At 44.8% G+C, this 11246-nt stretch overlaps 1 non-coding gene across 1 annotated transcript; it reads right to left on the reverse strand.

The window, feature by feature from the left end:
- Window positions 1–3081: 3081 nt before the first annotated feature.
- On the reverse strand, window positions 3082–3155 carry Trnat-ugu. Its single transcript has one exon. It is a non-coding gene; the product is annotated as a tRNA-Thr (tRNA).
- Between the last annotated feature and the right edge of the window lie 8091 nt (window positions 3156–11246).

The following is an 11246-nucleotide window of genomic DNA, read 5'->3' on the forward strand; positions in this document are numbered from 1 at the left end:
ACCGGTACACGCCATCCAAGCTCTGTTTGACTCAATGCCCAGGCATATCAAGGCCGTTATTACGGCCAGAGGTTGTTGTTATGGGTACTAATTTCTCAGGATCTATGCACCCAAATTGCGTGAAAATGTAATCACATGTCAGTTCTAGTATAATATATTTGTCCAATGAATACCTGTTTATAATCTGCATTTCTTCCTGGTGTAGCAATTCTAATGGCCAGTAGTGTATATTTGGTGTATGAGGAAGAGTTAGGCAGCGAGTTTCTTATTCGGAAATAGCATCTCAGTGTCGGTCGTATGTGAGAAGCTCATGTTACGCCTCGTGCAAGGGGCAGAAACCTCTGGTATCACGTATCGGAACCCGATAGCGGCCGGATTATTGCCGTTCGAGACTGCGGTTTAGCGTCCTGCAACACAGTTGTTCGTGTTGGTCTCGATCCTATGACCGTCATGCGGCATTGGACCGATGGACCACGAAGAGGAAGGATGGGGCATCCTCTACTATCGCAGCATCTAAGCGGTCCACGCGACTTGCGCCCGAGAGGACAGACATTGTTTGCTTGGTCGTGCAGGACCCTACAGCAACTTTACGTACCTTGAGTCACGTAATGAACTTCTTCGCAGTAAGAAAAGTATCCACGCGTAGAGTGCGATGGCATCCAGAGCGCCACGGTCCGTTAACACGGTGATCGGTGGTGATGTAGCGTCACGCATGCGGTGGTGCGCCCAGCGACAAGTCTACAAAAGAGTAAAACTACGTGTATTTCCAGACGAGTCCCAGATCTGCCTACAGCTTCACAGTTGATGTATACATGGATGGAGCCTCCGAGATTAGCGAATGTTGCCAGTTTGTTTTCGTCATCTCCATATGGGTCTAGTACCTGCTGTGATAGTATGAGGCACCAGTCAGTATCCAACACGATCATATCTGGTTCACACAGCCGGTATTTTCGACAGCAGGCGTTGTATTTATGACCTTTTAAGACCGGCGTAATGCGCTGTCTTCGAGGTCTCCACGACGATATCTCTCAACAATACCATGTTTTGTCCTTGTTGTCCAGACCTACCCCCGTGCAGAGGCTGTTCGACTGATGCCCCAGTCAGCACATACAAAGATCTCTTTCTTTTCCTCTTTCTTTTGCTACTGCCTGTATCCCGCGTTGTATGCAGGATCGGCAGGGTTAAGTACGGATTTGGCATGGTTAAGTTGAAGGGATGGCTGGATGCCCTTCGTGCCACCACCCCATACCCCCGGGACAGAATTAGTGTAGCCCCGCTGTTTGCGTCTAGTGTAAATCATGAAATAGTGTAAATGTGTTTCAAATGTCTGCGGGTCGTGTAACTGAGGCGGGACGTGGGGATCACCCCGGTATTCACCTAGTAGGATGTGGAAAACCGCCTAAAAACCACATCCAGGCGTCGTCTTTAATCCTCCGGGTGGATTCGAACCGGGGCCGGCGCGCCTACCCGAGTCTAGAAAGCAGCGCGTTAGCGCTCTCGGCTATCCTGGCGTGTAGCACATACAAAGTTCTCTCACCCACTGAAAATAGCTAGTTAAGCGTTGCCGTAAAATTGGCACACCACCACTCGCCACCCACTATCACTAATGGACAGAGTTCATGCAGCATGAAATTAAGCACCCGTATCTGATATCCAAGCTCAATTTAGCTCTATGCCCATTGGGGTTAGAGCCATTTTTGCTGCCAGAGGTGATAGCTCTGTGTTCTGATGTTCGGATCCTGTACACCCGCAAGTTACAAATTAAACCTTGCTCTGTATCTTCTTCCTACACTGCATGTGCAACACAAGCTAAATTTTGTTATTTTCTATTCCTCTCAGTGTTCCAGTTTTAATTGCCAGGAGTGCAAATTCCTAGTTACCCATAGTTCCTTCGTACCACTTTCATATCACATTTAACTTACAATTCATAGTTTAATCCACTTTATCAGTTTTTCTGCTGATTATATGCTCTCGATATATTCCAGTGGCGTATATATACAGACTGAAGCGACGAATGAGAATTTGCACCAAGGCCTGGATTCGAACCGGGATCTCTTGCTCTCCAGGCATATGCGGTAACCACTACGCCACCCTTGCACAATGGCTTTGCCCACCTGCACGGACTACCCTAGCACGCCTCCCTCTCAGTCCAAATTCCTATTCACGCCTCAGTCCACTTGATATTCCCCCCTAAAGTCGAACAGCATTGCAGAGGCTCCTGAAGAGCGCCTCAGTATCGAACGAAACGGAGGATCCTGCCCGAAACCCAGACACAGTTGCTTTAATCAAATGAAACTCTGTATTTCCAGAGACTTTTTCAGGACCCAAATTTTCTATCGTCGCTTCAGTCTGCCTATACGCATCGAAGATGTTTGAGACTTGAAAAGGTCTCTGGAACTACATAGTTTCATTTGATATTCGACTGATGTCTGACACGTATCTGCAGAATCCAACAGTTTCACATTGCCAAGGGGTAAAACTTGAAATCGAAACATGATGGCGGTAATGTTTAAGGATTTTTAGGCATTTTTGTGGAGCATCTATCATGGTTGCATTAAGAAACGTATCATGCATCGAATCTGCTGCAGTCGATCGTCTCTTACAAAATATCCCCGATGACATGTTTCTCTCTTCTCTCGCCCCCTGAAATTACCAGATAACGTTGTTTGAGCTCACTATGGGACTGGTGGAGTTCAATTGCATGAAAGTACAGTACGAATTCAAGACACATTTACGAACGTCGCTGAAGAGTAGTTGATGTATGAAGTATGAAGCATAGTTTCCAACTGTCGTTTAGCATTACAATAAAGAAAGGTCTGTTTTGACTTCGACAAACACACACACACACACACACACACACACACACTCATATATATATGGTGTTTCACTAAACGTGTTTGCCTCTGCCTGTAAGTTACGAAGTAATAGGCGACGGAAATATTTATTGCGTTAGGTCACCATAAGAAACGTTACTATGTCTGCGGAGTTATGAACATAGTTTATTGTGAAATGATAATTAAATGGACACCCTAGCTGCAAACAGGCGTTGATGTACTTCATTGGGGACATGTTGAAAATGTGTGCCCCGACCGGGACTCGAACCCGGGATCTCCTGCTTACATGGCAGACGCTCTATCCATCTGAGCCACCGCGGTTCGAGTCCCGGTCGGGGCACACATTTTCAACGTGTCCCCAATGAAGTACATCAACGCCTGTTTGCAGCTAGGGTGTCCATTTAATTATCATTTCATTTCTAGCAAAGCTGCATGGTCATCCACGGTAACTGTTCTTTCGGGAACAGATACTACCGTCATATATAGTTTATTGTGTTATTATCCAAAGACTTACAGCAAAAAGATACAACAATAGTTGTTTCTAGCATGCACTGGAATCAGTAACACCAGCTGTGTAAAAATCAATTTAAATTACATTCCTATCACTTTTAGTTTGGGAGCTACAACGCTTTAAAGTTTCAGGGGCAGATACCACACGCCGTACATAATACATGGCTATGTGGTAGGTGATGGATCTTCTGGCACTGGGAAGTTGATTTAAATGAGATGTTCAAGTGTGTCCATGTTCCTGAATGCACAATGCAATGTGTCTTCTAAAGGATCTGCTGACGAGATGTAACATCGCCGGTGTCACGGAACAACATGCGTCCTCGATGCGCCGTTTTAGATCATCTGGCGATGTGGGCTCAGTGACATGAACACGATGCTTTAGATATCCCGACAAAAAGAAATCTCATGGTGTTAAATTGGGCGACCTTGCGGGCCATGAATGAGGACTATGGCGCCCAACCACCTACCTGCAAACTTGCCGTTTAGTTCTTCCACAACAGTACGCGCAGAATGGGCTGGGTGACCATCGTGCTGCCTCCACATATGGACTCTCGTGTGTAGACACACATGTTCAAGGAGACCACCCTAACTGTCGACTATAAACGCGCGATATAACTCACCTGTCAATGTACCTGGAAAGTAGTGTGAACCGATGATTTCACCCCCAAGGAGTCCACATCATACATTAATAGACCATCTACGTTGACGGTCGACTGGTCGTACCCACCGAAGATTGTTTGTGGCCCAGTAGTGCACAGTATGACGATCCACTGCACCATAATTTGTGAACGTGGACTCATCAGAGAACATAACACATTGTAAAGACTCCAGCGTGGCCCATTCACAGAATGTAACTCTCGCACGGAAATCGTTCCCATGCAGCTCCTGGGTCAGTGACAGGCGGCACGGGTGAAACCTGTGGCCGTGTACCTTACGCCACACGGATGTGAGACTGACACCAGCGACTGCAGCAACGGCTCGTAAGCTGACGTGAGGATCGTGGTGTACTGCAGCTAAAACAAACACCTCCGTCTCCTCACTTCTTGCAATTCTTCGTCTGTTACTGCGGCGCATTACCAAGCTGCCTGTTTCCCAAAGTCGTTGTTCGGCACGTAAGAACGTAATGGCTGCCGGAGCTCTTCGTCTAGGATATCTCACGGCGTACGCCATGGCTGCTTCAGTTTCATCGCTACGGCACTCGCCGAGCGTCAACAACATGTAAACGTACTCGTTGTTCGTGTATGCCATCTTCATCCGATGTCAGTAACAGCGATATATTGAGCCCCGTTTGTTAGTGTGGCTGGAACTGTCGGGTATAAGGCCGTGTGCGGCGACAGTCGGCAGTCTAACAGCGCATCGAGGAAGTTTCTCGCTCTGTTACACCGACGAGGTTACAACTCGGCCGCACCACATTTAGAAGGCGCATTGCGTTATGCGCAGCGTGTGTTGTATCTGCCCCTGATACTTTCAAGGGTTGTAGTTCCCAAATTAAAAGTGATAGGAATGTAATTTAAATTTATGTATACACAGTTGGTGTTATTGATTCCAGTGCATTATAGAAACAAGTATTGTTCCATTTAAAAAAACTGTATCTTGTTGTTGGAACTCTTTGGATAATAACACAATAAAGTACGTCCATACCTCCGCAGACAGTGCAACGTTTCTTATGGTGACCTACCCCAATAAATATTTCCGTCGCCTATTACTTCGTAACTTACAGAGGCAAACACATTTAGTGGAACACCACATATATATATATATGTGTGTATGTGTGTGTGTGTGTGTGTGTGTGTGTGTGTGTGTGTATGTATGTGTGTGTGTGTCTTTCTTTATTGTGATGCTAAACGACAGTTGGAAACTACACTTCATACATCAACTACTCTTGAGCGACGTTCGTAAATATGTGTTGAATTAGTATTGTACTTTCATGCAACTGAACTCCACCAGTCCCATCGTGAGCTCAAAAAACGGCACCTGGTACTTTCAGATGGTGGCAGAAGAGAGAAACATGTCAATGTTTTAGGTGAAACTGGGCAACATAGATCAGGATGATAAGTTCACATTTTCAGTTGCGAAAGAATATATATATATATATATATATATATATATATATATATATATATATATATACTCCTGGAAATGGAAAAAAGAACACATTGACACCGGTGTGTCAGACCCACCATACTTGCTCCGGACACTGCGAGAGGGCTGTACAAGCAATGATCACACGCACGGCACAGCGGACACACCAGGAACCGCGGTGTTGGCCGTCGAATGGCGCTAGCTGCGCAGCATTTGTGCACCGCCGTCGTCAGTGTCAGCCAGTTTGCCGTGGCATACGGAGCTCCATCGCAGTCTTTAACACTGGTAGCATGCCGCGACAGCGTGGACGTGAACCGTATGTGCAGTTGACGGACTTTGAGCGAGGGCGTATAGTGGGCATGCGGGAGGCCGGGTGGACGTACCGCCGAATTGCTCAACACGTGGGGGCGTGAGGTCTCCACAGTGCATCGATGTTGTCGCCAGTGGTCGGCGGAAGGTGCACGTGCCCGTCGACCTGGGACCGGACCGCAGCGACGCACGGATGCACGCCAAGACCGTAGGATCCTACGCAGTGCCGTAGGGGACCGCACCGCCACTTCCCAGCATATTAGGGACACTGTTGCTCCTGGGGTATCGGCGAGGACCATTCGCAACCGTCTCCATGAAGCTAGGCTACGGTCCCGCACACCGTTAGGCCGTCTTCCGCTCACGCCCTAACATCGTGCAGCCCGCCTCCAGTGGTGTCGCGACAGGTGTGAATGGAGGGACGAATGGAGACGTGTCGTCTTCAGCGATGAGAGTTGCTTCTGCCTTGGTGCCAATGACGGTCGTATGCGTGTTTGGCGCCGTGCAGGTGAGCGCCACAATCAGGACTGCATACGACCGAGGCACACAGGGCCAACACCCGGCATCGTGGTGTGGGGAGCGATCTCCTACACTGACCGTACACCACTGGTGATCGTCGAGGGGACACTGAATCGTGCACGGTACATCCAAACCGTCATCGAACCCATCGTTCTACCATTCCTAGACCGGCAAGGGAACTTGCTGTTCCAACAGGACAATGCACGTCCGCATGTATCCCGTGCCACCCAACGTGCTCTAGAAGGTGTAAGTCAACTACCCTGGCCAGCAAGATTTCCGGATCTGTCCCCCATTGAGCATGTTTGGGACTGGATGAAGCGTCGTCTGACGCGGTCTGCACGTCCAGCACGAACGCTGGTCCAACTGAGGCGCCAGGTGGAAATGGCATGGCAAGCCGTTCCACAGGACTACATCCAGCATCTCTACGATCGTCTCCATGGGAGAATAGCAGCCTGGATTGCTGCGAAAGGTGGATATACACTGTACTAATGCCGACATTGTGCATGCTCTGTTGCCTGTGTCTACGTGCCTGTGGTTCTGTCAGTGTGATCATGTGATGTATCTGACCCCAGGAATGTGTCAATAAAGTTTCCCCTTCCTGGGACAATGAATTCACGGTGTTCTTATTTCAATTTCCAGGAGTATATATATATATATATATATATATATATAGAGAGAGAGAGAGAGAGAGAGAGAGAGAGAGAGAGAGAGTGAGGCAGAGCTAAGTCATAGCACCCCCTCTATCTCCCCATCCGTAACAGATACAAAGATGCCGTTTGGGCAGGAATTGTAGGGACAGGGCTGCTTGAGTACATCAAATTTCATGTTTGTGCTATTTTTTACTACACAGATATGAGGCCATCTTTGGTTTTCTTAAATGGAACCCTATGTTAAATTTTTGCGTAACATGATGGGCTTAACAAGACGGTTTCAATTATGTGTATGTCATAATATTTAGGTGAATAGTTTTTGAGAAACAAATAATTTACCGTATCGTATTCGTACTTCCAAGCGGAGTCGTCCAATGCTACCTTTGCTGTTGTGTAGAGGGAAAACGTCGCGAGTCCGTCCTTACACGACCACACCCATTTACCCGACAACATTAATACATACTGCGATATTTTGCGCAAAAATTAACTGATGATGTCACGCAAATATTATTCAGTTATTTGACAGCAGTGATACCAAAATAGTAGACAACATACAGTGTTAAAATACTACAAGATATTAATACATTTTAATTAACAGAAATACGAATGCAAATGAGGAGGCCCTTATTAGTCACAATTATTTCGTACATATTTGTTTTTTATTTGAAAATATTTACTATTGATGAAAATACGAAGCAAATACACATAAAGATACAAAATACATACTGTACATGATACATAACTTTACTGAAGCATGTTCTCAAAATGCTTCCTCTCTGCTGCAATGCACATTTGTAGTCGCCGTTCGAATGATTTGTGAACGGCTGCGAGGATGTCTTGTGAGATATCAGCGCACGCTTCGATGATACGTTACTTCATATCGTCTGGCGTAGTTGGTATTTGAGCATACACTTTATGTTTGATTGCTCCCCACAGAAAAAAATCAAGAGGGGTCAAGTCAGGAGACCGGGCTGGCCACTTCACTTCAGCACGTCGTCCTATCCAATAATCCGGGAACTTTTCATTTAACAGCTCTATAGCCACACGGGAAGACTGAGCAGGACAGCCGTCATGTTCGAACCACATGCACTGATGCGTAGTTAGTGGTACCTCCTCAACCAAAATGGGCGGAACGTTTCGCAGGAACTGTGCATAGTTATTGCCATTTAGTATACCCGGAATTACGTACGGCCCCTCAATGACATTTCCGACAATGCTGCACCACACGTTAACACTCCACGGTTGCTGATACTGTACTGTCGAAGCCAATGAGGGTTCTCTATTGACCAGTAATGCATGTTATGCAAATTCACATTACCGTGGTTTGTGAAAGTCGCTTCATCAGTAAAAAGCACCCGTTGAAAAATCGTTGGATCATCTTGTAATCGCTCCAGAGCAAACCGGCAAAATTTCTGGCGCCGTTCGAAATCCACACCGGAGAGTGCTTGATGTAATAAGGGGTGAAACAGGTGAAATCTATGCCGGTGCAATATGCGTAGAACACTTCTCTGACTTATACCACATTCCGAGACGATACATTGCAACAAAACAATAGGGTCGTTATGCGCCAAAGCTAAAACGCCCTCTTCATGAACCTCGCCAGTTGCAGTTTTCTGCCTTGTCCTCTGTATGGCGTTCCATGATTCAGATTCAAGTAGTTTCTTGCAAATACGTGCAAGAAGCTGGCGCGTAGGACGCTCACGATCAGGCTACAGCTCACCATATCGCTTTATTACTCTAACAATATTTTGCTTTCACCATACACTGGAAGCGTATCTAACATTTCTTCGTTGGTGTACATGTCTGCTACAGGAAACTGCGACGGAAATGCGGTGTCTCATTACCCCAGCAGCACATTTATACCCTTCTCTCCAGCTACCTCGTATGTCCCCTTGCGGCGTTATCGAGAAGCAGGTAAACAACGATTTCCCTGTTAAGTTCCTCAGTGGTCTACAGGAAAGGTCGCATTGCACAACGCCGCTTCGAAGGACGAATACGATACGGGAATATACCTGTGTCTCAAAACTATCCTCCTAACTATTATGATATACACATATTTGAAACCATCTTTTTAAGCCCATCATGTTACGCAAAAATTTAACATTGGGTTCCATTTAAGAAAACCAAAGATGGCCTCATATCTCTGTGATAAAAAATAGCACAAAGATGAAATGTGATGTATTCGAGTAACCCCTGTCCCTGAAATTGACTGCCCAAACGGCTTCTTTGTATCTATTACGGTTGGGGAGATACAAGGGGCGTTATGACTTAGCTGCCTCAACCTGTATATGTTCAGTTTTCGCAATTGGTTCAAATGGTTCAAATGGCTCTGAGCACTATGGGACTTAACATCTGTGGTCATCAGTCCCCTAGAACTTAGAATTACTTAAACCTAACTAACCTAAGGACATCACACACATCCATGCCCGAGGCAGGATTCGAACCTGCGACCGTAGCAGTCGCGCGGTTCCGGACTGAGCGCCTAGAACCGCTAGACCACCGCGGCCGGCTTCGCAATTGAAAATGTGAACTTATCATCCTGATATATGTTCCCCAGTTTCTCCTAAATCATTCTACTCATAAAAAGATCTGATGGTGACCTTTCATTACTACGGAACTTCTGAGCAGCTTCTGCTGCTCTATGGATATATATTACATTACTTTTTTTTTTAATTGTAACGGACAGCTAAAAAACAAATCTTGCCCGTTAACATGAATCCTATAAGACTAAACAATTTATCTGTGTGTCAGCTGTTTTTACCTATATTGTGATACAAGTGAAATTCCAGACCAAATTCTGTTTCTGGAATTTAGTTATGATTAATTCAAAACTAGTTCTTTTATCACATATAACTGGGCCACTATTACAGTCCGTTTCACAACATTTCGGTGTTTGTTAAGATAGACTTCCGCCTTAACAAATTTCAACCATAAGCTGTGGGTAAATCTATTCATACGTCAGTACAATAAATGCAAATCGAAACTATTCACTTACCGTAGCAGACGTTTAGGAGACTATCAGTGCCGCACAAGGTCTTTGTTGACATATCTACTGAGTAACAACGACAGTATAAACGATTGGCGGTAACAGGCGTCCGAATTGCAATAAACAAAAGGTTTTGGGTAAAGCTACTGGTCAGATTACTCTCATCAGAACTGAACTGAACTTAGACCGAAATTACTGACTTCTGTGGCCGCTTTTCAGGGACAAGAAAACAATGAAGCAAATATCTATGAGATATTAAAAAAATAAGTAATACCTTACGTAAGACGTATGAACTTGGGATAGCAATAAACGGTTGATATGCTGCAGAAGCAGAAGGAAGAACAAATAACGATCATTGTAGGTAGGAAAGATACCTGTATATTAGGGATATACAGTGGAAAGTATTAGATACATGGTATCATAATTATACAGGAAGCCGAGTAATCAAGTTACATCGTGAATTAAACTCGTATAAGGTTTTATTTTACATTACACTTTACAAAGAAGGGAATTCGCAAAGATGTATAATGAAGAAATGTATCATGCAGTTCAAAGAGGTTTAACACAACAATTAGAAACCTGCAGACTACAGACGACATATTGCCAAAATGAAAGATTATAAAGCTAATAAGGGTAAAGAGTACAGCAATTATGAATAATGCAGGCTGTTAACGAAATAAGGTAACAGCATCAGGATGTAGGGAGAGTGGTACATCGTAAATAACAGAAAGCACGGGGGTACGAACGGGTAGTAGTATTACCCAAGGGAGAGATGCAACAAAGCCATAGCATCCACGAACCATTCAGGAGACTCAAATTAAGTTCTGTAAAGCTTGAAATTGCTCAAATCGGGAACACAACCAGTGTCATAATACGATGAAGTAATACTTTGTTGGTAAGTCGTGACAGCTATATAAATACTGGTTTACCATTTTCATTAAAATTCTTTTTTCAGCCAACTGTCATCAGCGGATATATGTTTCAGGAACTTCGTCACACAATCGGCTACTGCAATCCAGATGATGGTCGTTGAGAGAAACCGATAGCAAATTAAAAACTGTTTAAATGTAGCCGAGTGTCATGAAGTTCGTGAACCATTTTCAATAAACACTTGTCATCTTCAGATCCAGTGCCGTACGCTTGCTACAATCCGATGGAAACCAGAAGAAAATAATGCTATCAAAGAATGAAGTTGAAAGCCATTTCTGATAGGAACTGAAATATATTCCTGAAAACATTGTGAAGTATTGCATTAACAAAAGTTAATATAGTGAAAGAATTAAGTATCGATATAGAAATCGATCTCTACAATTTAAATATGGCAGAGCTCTTAACATTTTATCTTCTGTAAAGCAACAT

Source organism: Schistocerca americana, chromosome X (genome assembly GCF_021461395.2).
Source record: "Schistocerca americana isolate TAMUIC-IGC-003095 chromosome X, iqSchAmer2.1, whole genome shotgun sequence".
Lineage (NCBI taxonomy): Eukaryota > Metazoa > Arthropoda > Insecta > Orthoptera > Acrididae > Schistocerca > Schistocerca americana.